General features: G+C 48.3%; 1 protein-coding gene across 9 annotated transcripts in view; it reads right to left on the bottom strand.

The window, feature by feature from the left end:
- LOC126578852 (uncharacterized) overlaps positions 1 to 15,000 on the bottom strand; it is an 83,951-nt gene that overhangs the window by 37,752 nt on the left and 31,199 nt on the right. The window lies entirely within an intron of this gene.

Here is a 15,000-nt window from a genome sequence, read left to right on the forward strand (position 1 = left end):
GCATTCATTTTTTTCGGTGAAATTTAAAGTAAACATGACAAATCGTATCCGCTCTCTCTCGCGGCCTTTTGGCACGTCGTCCGGGAGTGACGAGAAGGTTCACTTTATCCCGGAGTCACCACAGCATCTCAGCCTGCTTTACCGCAACCGTGGTTACCCATACGTTGAATGCCTCGAGCATTGATGTCAGTTCGTTGGTAGCAACCGAACGCCCTCTGCAGAACAAAGGTCGACCGAAAATCGCTTTCCGAAAAAAACATAATATTTCGCACGTTTTGCTGGTGGAAAAAATTGAACTCGCTCGCATATTGCATGGCTACCATATTGGCAGCGTGTTCCGGAAGGGGCCACTGTATTATTAAACACTGAAAAGCATTTGTTTCCAACATTTCTCCTTTGTGGTGGAAATGAAAGAGTAAAAACAAAACGCGATGCCGACAAGACAAACATCCACTTCGACTCCATTCAATTGCGCACCATTTCCTATGCGTTTTGTTTGTTTTATAACCGACGGAGAGAGGCAGAGAGAGGGAGAGAGGGCGGCGTGGAGCGAGTTTATGGAAACATCAATTTCTCATCAACCTTCCAGCGCACCGCGTCAACATGGCGACCGGAACCCCATCTAACTTCGAGTGTTGGAAGTTGGAATAATTGGATTTCGTAATATTATTAACGCTTCGGATATGGTTTTTTCCCCCGCCCGGTGCGGAAATCGAAATAGATTTCAAATCCGCAGCGAGCGGCGGTGGGTTGATTATTCGCAAAACGTTGGTTGTTGTTGGTGGTGAAAGGAAGCACACCAAGTGATCAGCGCACACGAAACACGATAGGTTTTTTTCCGGCTTCGTGCGCTCCATTGAAACTGCAGCAGCATATCGCCCGAAAGGTGGGTTGTTCGCCGCGAGGCGAAACTCTTTCGGTACGGAGCGCGAGTGGCACGAGTGTCAGCACGTTTGTTCGTTTGACTGATGGTTCAACCGTCCTTGCCTCCGTTCCTTGCCGACTCGTTCTGGCCGCGGTGCATAACGCGATGGAAGTGCAGCTGTTGGTTTGCCCGAAAATTGGACCATTTGTCAGCACGTCAGGAGCGAAAGGGAGCGGCGACTGTGTCACTGCCAACAGCAACAGCAAACGCACTTTGGCCACTAGGTGGCCATCAAGGTACGCTGCAACTGGTTGCCGAGTGTGTGTTCGCTTGCTGCTGGGTGATAAATTACTTTAAAAGTGCACCCCGTCACGAAGGAAAATGATTCATTTCGTACTACTTTTCACCATTTCTCGTCCTCTGCGTTGGACGATCAGGGCCACCGTGGCCAATACAGACGGTTTCTCTCACGTCGGTCCCAGGATCCCCGTTGTGCTCATCGGTCACAGTGGATGGACGATGATGCATTGGCTGGATCGCGCATTATGCTTCCTACATGCATGTTGGTGATTCAATTAATGTTGGATCAAGCGATGTGGATCAAGTGGTCGACCCATTCAGTGTCCAATTGACTCAAAGTAATCCCAGTCCCAGTGCGGCCAACATAATTTCAATTCCAGCGCGTAATGTGCCCCCCGATTAACCGGTAGTTGGCGATAAAATGTCCCGGAATGCAATGCACCGATTATAATGGCGCTGTACAATGCATTTATGATTGCAGTTTTGTGTTCGTACATTCATGCCAGGGCCAGGCATCGCGTGCCTCACATATGCATCATTGTGATACAAACTGCTAATCGATATTTCCAATATCGCACCACAGTACGACCAGCCAGCCAGCCAGCCAACCAGCCAGCCAGCTATCCATCCATCTATCTATGGCCGCTTGATCGGTGGCTGGTGGCAGGTGTTTGCTTAAGGCGCACGTATCTGCTCTCGCGAGCGGACGGGCACTGGAAATAGAAAACTATTAGTCAAACTTTTCACGTCCACACCATTCACAGGACCACGGTGCCTCGTGCCTCGCTCGGAGCATGTTTGATCAGTTGTTGTCCCCGCTCCGTGGCCCTGCGTTTTACGCTCTATTTTGTGGAAATCAATACGAAATTGTGTTGCGCTCGTTCGCGAGTGTTTGACTTCTTCAAACAGATGCCTCTCCCATCGGCAGAACATTGTGTTGTACAAGCAGCACGAGAAAACAATAAGCAAATCCTGCCAGGGGAAAAGTTGTAGCGTTTTTTTTCGCGTAATTTTCGGTTCTGTTTGTTTCGACCGGGGGCGAGGGAGTAGAAGTGGCCTCTTACGCCTCGTCGTGCCCACGATGAAGACATTCATTTTGGACAGCCAAGGCCCGACAGAGGGCCGCACATAAAACAAACAGGAGACTGCGGCGTGGGGGCTGCCCCCATCACTTGGGCAACCCACTTTGACATGCGGATTTTTACGACAGGCATTGGCAGAGACATGGCCATAGCATAGATCATTTCTGTCGAGCACGCTCTTCAGAGCCATGTTTTCCATTCAATTGCTTCCGTTGCGACTGCTTGCTCGAGCAGCACAAAGCAGGAGCATCTTTATTTTTCTAATCGAAATGAAATTGAATCTACTCCCCGGTTTTCATTTTGTTAACGAACGTAAAAATCCATTCCATCCGAATTTGATTTCAAGCGAATCACTTGAATGTGTCTGTTTGTTAGATTAATTAAATAACATCTTTGTGCGGTGCAAGCAAAAGAACATTCCATGCTGGCGACAAATCTAAATCTAAAATTGCCCAACGAACCAACGTTCACACTTCGCTACACTTGAATGAATCAGAGATGAGTAAGGCTGACCATGGCTGACATTCGTGTTCCCGGTAGAACGCTTCATCATCAACACGGGAAACCCTCTCCGGGGCGTCATCAACGTGAGTTAAAATAGCGTACTTCCTCCTTCCTTTCTCCGTCACACGACCGATGTCAATCAGATTGGTTTTCCCTTAAACCAAGAGACAGAAAGGGAAGAAGAGGTTTCCCTCCCCACCACCGAGGAATGGCAACCATAATGTGATGCATACACAATTAGCCGTGTCGGTGATTGCCGTGCACGGTGCACCGTGTCCCGCAGTGCTGCACCTGATGACATCGGTGCAATCGTCGCCATCGGACTTGACGGACCAGTGCTTTCACGCTCGACGAAAACGGAAGGCGAGCGAGAGCAAAAGAAACAAATCTTAACCGAATTAGATGAAAGTATAAATACCCGTGCCGGTAAACACTATAAAGTGGCCACTAAACGACGTCAACACCGGAGTCCGATTGAATCGCTCGACTTGAGACACATTGAATGGCAAGTGGTCGCGTGAAGGAACTCGCTGGGTTAGGAATTTCAATGTTAAATGTCTGGCAAATTGCTTCCCTGGTTGGCTATATTTAAACACACAATTTCACTCAACATGTGCGCCAATACAATTGGCCAAAAGGAACGCATAAAAATGTACCAAACAAACCATTTGGCAACGCGAACCGACCGCAGACTCAAGCAAACGCTCGATTATGAGCGATAAAGCGCCCACGGATTCTTGTATTCCCAGTCTGGCAGCCCCCAAAGCGCACACAATCGGAAACAAATCGTGCGGTATGCGGTTAAGGAATGGGATGGGAAAATCCTTAGCATCATGTCGTGGGTACTGTGACAACCACAAAACCATCAGCTTAGATGATGAATGAGCCATCACGAAGCGGTGCTGTAGACCATTAGACACAACCCGGTGCTTTGTTAAGGTCCGATGATCTTAAAAAAAAACTAACAAAACCGTTTGCAAACGTTTGCAATCGTGTGCAGCGAGCAAGCACGTATCATCGACGGAAATATGATTCTTATCGCTACCTTAACTCATCCATCGCATGTAGTCTTGGGTACATCAAAACGAAGCTGCATCCCCGGGGGTTTTACGGTTAAGCTTTTAATTGTAATTTGAATTAAATGTGGATTTAAGTTTATCGCTGAATCGATTTTCGGGTTTTATCGCAAAAACATGGTGGCGTTTGGTGCGTCTTAGCTTATCTGGCCGGTCTCTGCCCTCGATCGTCCGATGAACTAACGCACGGAGAGTCCGCTTTTGGCCCATGGTCAACTCATCAAAACAAACCTGGCGTAAGGGCGTCTAATTATGGCCTGTCTGTGGCTTTATCAGAGACATATTTTTGTGTGCATCGATGATGCCCAAAGCTTTATCTAAGGGGTTGGCTTCGTTCCGAGGGAAAACCCGCCCAACTGAGCATTATGTCACAAGCTGGTTCACACAAATTCAAGCCGTATTACGTCTTTAAAATAAGCTAAACCGGCTTTCAATGTGCCAGTCATGATGCCTACTAGAGCACGTATGATACCTCTCAACACATGCACCTCAGCAAGCCATGACCTCGGTAATCATCTCAATGGGCATCGATTGCTTCACGCCAAGGACGTTCGTTGACATCTCGTTCTGGGGGTTTTGTCGTTAAGGGGTGTGTCAATGTTGAGAGTGGTTTACAAACCACAGAACCACAACCATCACCAAACTGATTAGGTATCTAACTTCTGGCTAAGGCTAAGTGTACCAGGAGTAGCCTTCTGAGATTGACATTTCTGTCAAACATAATCAAGTACACGGCGCTCGTGGTCTTTCGTATCAACACCAGTGAGTTTATCTACCACCGAATGGATTATTTTACTTCTCAAGCACCGAGTTCACAGCTCGAATCGCTCGTTAATAAGTATAGGCATGGTGCACTTACGCCCGCGTCATGAGAGTAACACGGAAAGTGTTAAATTTAAGTGATTTATGACGGCAAGTAAAACATTCCACGCTCCGTAAGACGGTTGCATGTAACTAATTAATGAGTAAAACCGATCCCGAACGCCATAAGAAGACGCTTTCGTAGAGGAAAAGAAGAGTAAAAACCACCACTTCGGAGTGGCGAATTTGCGCGGTTTTACGATGGTACAGTAAATGTTGATAACCCAACAAAATCTTATGAGCTAAAATTTTATTAATAACCTCTTATTTTTCAAAACCCACGATTCCAAGGGGCACCCTTGCGGGCGAGCGAGCGTAGGCGTCGAAGATGGAGTCTTCAATTTGATACTTCCTAATTACCGACCCAAGCCCATCAACCGTTTGACGCCCACGGTAACCACAGTGTGCTGTACTCGGCAACTGTCGTGGCACTGGGGCGCCGGTTTCGAGTTGACCGGCTTGATGAACGGGCTACTGGCTTCTACGTCACCCGGACTCCGGACCTACGATACGGTGGCCCGGGTTCGGGTTGCCATAAAACCATCTCTGCAAACAAGCGACCTCAGAGCGCAAGCTTTTGCAACATATCCTTGCGTTTTGTTGGGTGACCCGCAGCCGGCAGCCAAGATGTTAAGCTGGTCTGTTGATGCGCCTACATAACCTTTAAACTCTCGATATGGTGCTATCAGTTCAAGATGGATGATGTTCGTGCGGGCGTGGAATCAAATGGAAAACCGCGCTGCGTGACATGCGTGCACCAACGTTGGTGATCCTTGCTCTTCAATGACTCTCTTCTCGAGTTCCCACCACCCCCCTCCCCTACCCAGGGCCTCCAAAACGCACGCCACATGCTGTCATGGTTTATGATGTGGCTAATGCCCTAATTACCCGAAGCAGCACCACTCAAACTTTATGATGACGGCCTGTTTTATGGTCTCACAGTCCCCCAGAACTCTTCACGGGCACGGGTCTTCAGCCTTTCGGGTCGAACTAATTGGAAGTGATCTGCTGAAATATTGGCCACCCAGTGGCCAGGCCGAGTGGTGGTGCTGCTGATGGTGGATGGCCACTTTGGTTGAAGGATTTTGAGGGCTGCTCGTGGAAAACCCTTTGCCGCACACGGTAATACGATACTTTGGCCGAAGTGAGGGAGGAGATTTAGCGAGCTAACACTCGAGCGAATCCGTCCAAGTGGGTGGGCGTTTCGAGACATGAAACATTTGCCGATGGTTTATCTTTCCTTTGCCAATCCAAGGCGGATAGCACATTCTTGATTGAATGATTAATCCTTCGCCGCACTTCAGTACGCCAAAAGACCGGTGCTTCCGGCTTCCGACTTGTCAAAATCTCACCCGGAACTGGACTGCGTCAGAATAATGAACGTGCACACAGTCACATCCAAAGGACGCTGGTTTCTGCTGGTTGAGTCACGCCCAACATCTGGGAATTCTATCTGAATCATCCAATAGCACCTCAACTCCCTGGCATAATTTCAAATTCTAAACGTACGCCAGTGAACTGTCAGCAACTCGTAAGCGCTTGCTCTGCAGGTTCTGCAATAACATTCTGTCACCTGCTTAAAACATCTGCCACAACAGGTGAGGCAAAACCATTTGGCCAGCCAGCCAGCGTCGTCCTTTGCCTTGAAACAGCCCCACGCACACAGGCACAGCACTGTTTAGCATAAAAACCCACCCGGGGAACGCTTCGGGCTAACCACATCTTCATACTAAACATTCATACTTTATTAAACAACGCTAGTCTCGGAAGAAGCCTCGTGCCTGAGCCTGAGCTGCAGCACCGTGCCAAGAGTACTCCAAAAGAGCCGTGAAATTGAAAGTAACAACTCCCAGTGGTCCCGCTTTCGTTGACCGAAAATGGGAACCAATTTGGTGGCAGCGTCGGTCCGCTTGTGAGGTGTAAATATTGTACAGAGCTTTAGTTTGGGGGCATCTTGTGCACGAGTGTTGTGTTTAAAACATTTTCTTTTTGCTTCTTTCATAAAGACTATGACATCTCTATTGCGTTTTCTCAAAGAAAGCACATGAATGTGACCGTTCACTGTCTCGAGCGAGCATTCTATTCCTTCACAAAAGGCAATCCGAAACGGAATTCTAACCAAGATAAATGGGAGATGTCCTTCGTCGACTTCTGCACCGGACTGGACGTAGGGCGGAGGGGTTGAGTAAATTATCGACTCATTTACGATTACGATCAATGAATATTTCATCACCGGTGGTCCTGGTCCATGGTTCTGCCGCTACGATCCGTATCGGAAATACGATTCGTCCTCGTGGGAGGGGAAAATATGTGTCATCATGGCGCGGGGGGGCTGGTGCGATCGCGATGAGGGAGAACCATTTTATTGGCCGCTTCCAAAGCTTCCATTCATTCTTTCCACTTTTTTCGCCAAAGAACTCGCACCGCTCTCTTGCCCAGTCCGGCAGGCACTCAGAAGCCACTCTGCATCCGGTGATGGCTATTGTCTGCCCTCGCTCTTAAAGAATTCCATTCTGCGTCGAGAGCCGTCCTCGAAAGAAAAGGTTTACGTGGAGAGGGGAAAATACCTTCGCCTCGGTTACCTTTTGAGGGACGGCGTGGTCGCGGGGTGCAACGGTGAACGGCTTTATCTTCATTAATCGAAGCAACGAGCAGGGAGTTTGGCGTGGTTTTTGGAGAGCTTCGACCGCTTCGCTTCACCGCTAAAGATTGATTCTATCGCTACACTTCGATTCTCTAGGAGGGGAGTTGGGCGGTCTCGAAGGTGAATTGGCCGGTCGGAACAATGGACAGTCAACCGCAGAAAATTCAAGGGTACTCTCGGCATAGCGAAGGGGTGCGTTGATCGAGCGGAAATGGTGGATTCTAGATTTAAATTTATATCTCATCTTCATCTCGACCGACCTTGCGAGGGGTTGTTTCATTATTAGAGGAATTCCCCGTAGCCAAAGTGATTAACAAGAGTATTTTTGAGGAATTTTACGGTTTCGTGACGATAAAAATGAGATGTCCAACCAGCCGGCCGGCGTCCAATTCAGCAGCATCGCAACGCATTAATGCGGGCGAGGTTCAATGAGGAGTGAAGTGATAAATTCGAAAATTTAAACAGCTAATCATACGCCGTAAATTAAGCCTCTTTTATGGATGCGGGATTTATGGAGTGTTCCTCGAATTGGTGGCGACGACGACGACGAAGACAAACTGGCACTCAAAAATGAGAACAAGACCATTGATGATGGAGAAGACGAAGGGACCATAAAATAGTTGCCAATAAAAGCAAGTGTACAACACGCAGAAGGTCACCGTCTACCATCGTCCAGGAGCAAAGAGAGAACAATAGAAAATGGGCAAAGAGCTGGTGGTGGCTTCAAAACAATAGTGAACGATAATGCAACGACGTCCAACGGCGACGCTCGAGCCAGACCAGGCTCGAGATGTCAAGGAAATATGATTCTGTGTGCGCCAGGTCTGCCCGGGCCACGACGGGAGCAATGACGACGTAAATTGTTTCCCATTAAACGGTGGACAATGACGTTAAGCAACCGTTAAGCGGTTAAGAAGCAGCGCACTAGAGCCGGCCAATTCCCGAACCGGAACGGGAAGAGTGGCATGTCATGGACACGACTTGTTCCCTCTGGAAGCGTCCGTTTCGTTTGAGCAATATCCAATCCGATGGCGTCGTTGCACATCGGCAGCTTCTCAACACCAGACACGCTTTTTAGAGTTTTATTTATGTTTTCTTGTGATCGGACAGTTATTTCATCGCAGCGTTGGGCACTATGAACACTCGAAGCAGCAATTGATCCAATTTTGAAATCGAAAAGGACTCCTAACAGTTCACTTTTGATACGAGTTGATGACATCAGAATTGATCCAATTGTTTTTTTTTCTGCTTGCTAATTTGTTTTGTTGCTGATGAAAGCATGTGAAATGCTGCACGGTATGTAATTGCCCTCCGGTTCCAATTAGACCAAAGTCCACCATTCTCGCCAATCTCACATCAAGAATTACCGGTCATATTCCGTGTTCCTGTGCCGCAGCACATTTGGCCGTTCTTCAAAAAATGTGAGAACCATAAAAATGGTCAACCATCAGCGGGCCACAAGCAGGCGGTGGTACTTGGGTCCCGTGGCCAACACATTGTAGTAGGCCTCGCCGCGTGTAACACTAGGCAACTCTGTTGACCAAGGTGACGCTTAAACCAAAAGCACACCATGAAGGGGGAAAAAATGGGCGGAAAACGATCGCTCGTAAAGTGTTTGAAATATGGCTGAAACGGAGCGATGTTTTTTTTTTCATTCCTCCCGTTTTCTTGTATTACTTTCCCCGTTGCCCTCCCTCTGGTGTTTTTGTGGTTCTTTCGGACACAGTCGTGGGACTTTACAGTGCGACAAACATTCTTTTTCTCTTTCTCTCTGGTCTCGGTGTTTTGTTGCAATTTGTAGCGTCGGTTCGGTGTGACCTCTGGCTTCACATCCGGGGTTGGTATTGATCCGGCAAACAAACGGGATGGTGTTGCCGAAAGTGGTCGGTCTCCACGTGTCCGCCAGGCTGATCGGCACGCGGTGGAATGTAAGCCGCAAATGATGGCGTTCGGAATGGATGATTTACCACCACCAGCACCACCACAGCAGCAGCAGCAGCAGCAGAAGCAGCAAAAGATCGATCATTAAACGTCCCCGTGCGCCGGAAGAGGGTGCACATTGGACTCGGGACATCGTTAAAATGCTTTGATGCGGTGTGTAACGAGCAGCGCGGTCACCACAGGCACTAACGACCGCATTTCTTCACGGTTCTGCCCTGCCGGAAGCAGTCGGCAGCACCGTCGATCGTTTAATTTGCTGACAAACGACTTAGCAGCAGCAGCAGCAGCACGCGGACCTAGTAATACATCATTTCTGGTGGTCTGCGTGGGTTTTAAGCAATTGGTTTTGATCTCAAGACCTTCTCTTGTCAGCAATTATTGATTAAGCGACAATTACGGCAAAACCTCCTCCATCTCTTGCACAGAAAACCTCCAGCGATAAATTAAAATCATACGGAAACTTCTCTCTCTCTCTATTCGGAATCAATTACACAAACTCTGGCGCTGATGGAGATCGCTTATACAACAGAAGAAAAAAAAAACAAGAATCACGAACGAACAACTCACCAGAGTCCATGCTTCGAGCGATAAACTTTATGATTGAGTACTTTTCTTTCGGGGGTAACCGTTTTCCGGTAGCAATCATCAAGTTTACAAGCCCCATCCTAATCTGCTTCCGTCACCAGCAGACCATCGCCACTGGGGACATACGCTAGCAGACTGGCTGGCTGGCTGTTCGGTCCGTCCTCCGGTTGACCGAATGAAATGAAACTTTTAGCCCTTTTTCCTGGGCCCTTTTCATCACCGACCATTCCCACCTGCGGGAAAGGGTGGGGGGGGATAATCTTGATCTAACCCGTCCCTAAACACCCCTCCACTCTGCGCCCTGGAACGAGCGAATATGCGGATATGTGATCGAGTCCCTCACAGGTGAATCATCCTTCGGGGCCTTTAATCCGCCCCGGAGTGATAGGGGGAAAAAAGAAGAAAGATAGAGAGCGAAAAACTCCCTCCCAACGACGACGAGGGTTCGACTAAATTAAATTCGACCCACCGACCGACCCGGTGACAGAACGGTGACGAAATCTGGTGGCTCTTCACACGCCTTTGCCACTTTTTTCCGTCGGGATCCAGGGGTTTTGGATTGAAAAGATTGCAACATGGCATGATGATGACGATGATTTTGTTTGGGATCTGTGCGAGTCAGATTCAATCACAGCAGCCACAGCAGCAGAAGGGTAATCATTGGCAATTCGAGAGGAATTTCACAATTCCACCGTCCGAAATCACGACCACGACGTAGGAGGCCATGCTCCACAGCATGAAGTAAACATATTTTGAATCATTAAACAACCAGCGTTTAACGGATAACTCCTAGCTCCTGGAGGATCGGACTGCTGCTGGCTGGGTTGGCAAAGCGTCGTTCGTCGAGGAAAATTATTATCTTCGAAATGAGCTTTCCTTTTCGAGCGGGTTGGAGGTGCGGCGTAGCGGAAATTGAATATAGCGTTAATAATTGAGTTTTCATCTGACAGTTGTCTGACAGGCGGGACAGCTGGGACTGACTGGTTCCAGAACCAAATCGACGCGGTTTCGGGACTCCCCACCCCCTCTCCAACCCATCCAAAAACCATGATCAACCACCGAACCGTTAACGTAACTGACATTAAAGGCGCTGCCTGCCAGACTGACACTTTAAAATTAAAATAATAAAAAACCAGGCAATTCCCAGCATAGTCGTAACCACCGTCGTTGTCCGGGGATGGACGGTTTATGTAAATTTCCAGCTCATTGGAACACGCAATGAGCTTCAAACAACCCCGTACCGAGGGTGTGGTGAATCCTATGGAACTAAGGGTGTGTCCGAAAAAATGTAATTTGCCCAGGGTATCGGGTCTGTCGAGCTCCATTTACGAGAGCGCGTGTTCACGATGCTGATTGTACATATCCTGCGACAACTACTGCTACTGGTAAACGAGCTGGTGATCTGTTATGGGCGAAAAGGAATTTCAATTTTTCAATTCCAACGTTCACCCATTTTCTGTGCAGTGACCGTATGCTCGTCAACAGTCAAAAAACGGTAGCAGTTCATTGAGCAGTGAAGGAACAGTCGTGCGCTCAAGTCGAGGGTATGTCATCAAACATATTTATGACCCCGGCGACAACACGATTGTTAATCGATGCGATGACGGTGGGCGGTGGAACATTGTGTTCCATGCTCTTCGCTCACAGCACACTGACTGACACGACACGGAACTACTCTTTCGTCACGCCGATTGCCGTAAAAAGCGCATCATAAATCCGATTCGGTTGGTGCGGGACGTGCGCGCGCGCGCGCTCGCGGGGCAAACAAAGTTGTCACCCGGTGCGATACTTTCTGTGTCTTTGCTGGTACCACCATTCGGCCACCGACACACAATTTCCGGCAATGTGCCCGGGGGGGCCACTGTCATTGTTTCTATTCCCGTTCCGCTCTTTCCGGCGTTCCGGCGGCTTCAAACGGTACACAATTTATGGGCCATCTTATTGACTTTGAAGTTTGCAGACAGCACGTGACTTAAGCCAACCCACAATAACTTGGCACACACCCCCCCCGATTGGGTGCGATAAATTCGCAATTTTTCTCACTCCAGCAGTGGCGTGTGGGTCTGTGGTTGAAAACGAGGTCAATCCAGAAAAAGGGCTACGGCAACGAGGTGCCCGGTGCTTGTTTCTCTCGACCACGTTACGGTCTTACATTGTCATCGCATAAATCCAAACACACCATTCATCATCGTACCAGCTATCGATATTACGATGATAATCTTTCATTTCTGTCTGTGTCTGTGGCCCGTGCCACGGACCATGGAACCCATGTCAAACACAGCGTCACACACGAGGCGTACGTGATAAAATGTTATTTTTAGAAAGTTCAATCATCACTATCGTAGCCACTTTGGTACATGCCAGCACCAGCACCAGCAGCAGCAGCAGCAGCAGCTTGGTTTTCCATTTTTACAACTGCCCGATATCAGTTGCCGATACCGAGTCGGATGTTTGTATCGAGTTCAGAGCGAGCCAGCCCAACATAACACGATACGGTGCGCTACTGATACCGCCCCGGATAGTGGCCTCGCTGCCCAGCGCTAAGGCGATGACCATGGTGGCGATAATGCACCCTATCTATTCGATCACTTTGCTTCCTTCGCTTCGCTCTTGATGTAATCCAATTTATTGACTGCCGCGCGGCAACCCCCTCTTCCCTGTCGTCTACATCTCGAAGTCGCTAAAATGATCCACGATAAAATCTCCAAAGCGTCGACGTTGCCATGAATGAAAGACGATGACGATCGGAGGAAGTTCCCATTTCGTCCGAACAAAACAACTAAAGCTTTTGTGCACGCTGCTAATGGCCACAAGCTGCAAACAAATATGCTTTTGGGGGGGGGGGGGGGGGGCATTCGTTGGTGTGCGGCGTTGGTGTAAATGAGTAATTTAAATATCATATGATTACTCTCTTCGAAGGACGGTTAATCCGTCATAAGACCGAGGCCGAGATAAGGGGGAATTTTTCTTTGCAGAACCAAGCCGAGCGAGCTGTTTGTGGGTTTGCGATTTGCCTGCCCACTGTTTAGCCAGTACTGTACGATGAATCATCTCAAGCTCATCACCTGTTCGCGCACATGATAACGACTGTGTACATTTGTGTTTCACAGCCGGCGTTGATGGCTTCACTGTAATATGAGATAACTTCACTAAAATCTGCGCAAACAGACGTAAAAAAAACACACACGAGGTTCATCTTACGTAACCCGTTATCACGTATTTGTTTCCTTCGTAGATTGATTTCCTCTCCGTGCACTTACCTGCAAGAAAGAGAAGAAAAGAATGCCGTTATTAGAAGAGTCTTATTAAAAAGATGAAAGAAATAGCATATTGTGCTAATATGTTCAATTAGAGAGAAGTTCAATCCAACCGCTACAGTGGTTGCATGCCTTCTCCTAACGATCCGTTGCGAATGTATCCTTTTAATTGGTTTTATGGTGGATGACGTGCCCCGTTCGCTCATCGCATCAGATGCAGTAGATAATTGTAACGATACTTCCGTACGACAACAGACAACGGTCGATAATTAAAACGAGCAATAATGTGCATCAATCGTTGGACGACGTTGGTTGATGGTTTAGATGCAAAAAAGAAACAAACAGCGCGTAAAGGCCGCGTCGCTTCCCATGTGCAACGAATGAAAGCGTATTAATCATTGATTTATTTTACCACCGCTTTAAATACCAATTCTGACACCCTGGAATGCCACATTTCATTGCCATCACGAACGGACACGGGCGATCATTTTTGCAACCACCAGCACTTTGTCATTTCTTCACGCGGCATCCCAACATCAGTTTCTCGTTAGCAGCGGAATAGCACGTGGATGAAATGAAAGGCGAATCGGACGTTGCGTTGGTCGTCCAGCGGCCACATCAGCACTGGAACGCACGGATGATTAACTCGACAGCACAGTGCGATGCGATAATAAATTAGTGACATTTGTTATTTAAATGCATTTAATGGTGGCTCATCAGCAGCCCGTGAGGCAAATTGTCTCAGACGGTGTGCTTGAATCGGTATTTTATTTGAATATTTATACGAAAGACATCGCACAGAGCTGTAGCATTGCGTCAGCACAGCCACATAATTAGCCAGACGGATGTATGCTGCTGGCCGGTTGAGCTAATGAACATATTCACGTGGATCATTTACGATCTTGGACACAAGCCAGGGCGTAATTCTCAATAACAAGGAATGTCCTGTTGGAAAACAATAGCTAATTTCTTGCCATCGGTCAATGGATGGAATGATGATGAAATCAAAATGAATGCGAGGCTTCAACGACCATCCTTACGAGCTGGAATTTCCCTAGACGCCTCACCGCGAACCGACCGAACGTTTAAAATGCATCGCTTTGCTCGGTTCGCCTCGTAATCATCATAAATCAACAGAATTCCGTCTGAGCGAATTCCACGGAAAATTAATGGAATGGCAAGCGGGGAGCGTTCATATTTATGCATAACGTATTTGCATACATTTGCCCATCAGTGATATCAGTGAAGCTTCCCACTTGTTCCGCAGCGCAACGCAACGCAGCTATGGGGTTTTTAATTGAGCCCCCAAACATCAATTTCGTCGATTTACTTGTTTTCCAGAAACCATCGAAGCTCCAGTGGCGGGAAATGTAAATACAATCGATCGGAAACAGGCCGTGGAGGTGCTTTATATTCATTTGAAATGGTTCCTCGCTGGGTGAGAAAAAAAACAATAAAACGGAAGCCCTCGGTACTGGTGGCCGGCGTACACAGCGGAAGCGATTTGTCGGCGTGGCGCTTCTCGGTAACTGCATGGAGATCCCATGGGATGTGCACAAGTGCAGTGAAGGGAAATCCCATTTTCTGCTCACCCCTCGGCAGACCATGGTATAGTCGGTGTGTCTACCGTTCGCCACCATTGTACTGGCGCTGGCTGAGTGGTCGCACACTCCCGGATACACTGGCCATGTCGCCAGCAGCAGGCAGCAGCACCAGCAGCAGCGGTTAAGTGTTCGTTCACTTCTGAACTCACAACGGGAGCTGCTATTTTCGGTCACATGTCAAGTGGCACCGGAGGACGCTAAAAATAGCAAGCAGCAGCGTCGGTGGCGTGCGATCAGTGCGCCGCAGCGCACACCGGAGACACCCCGGAGAAATATTGGCA

This window comes from Anopheles aquasalis, chromosome 3, assembly GCF_943734665.1.
Source record: "Anopheles aquasalis chromosome 3, idAnoAquaMG_Q_19, whole genome shotgun sequence".
Lineage (NCBI taxonomy): Eukaryota > Metazoa > Arthropoda > Insecta > Diptera > Culicidae > Anopheles > Anopheles aquasalis.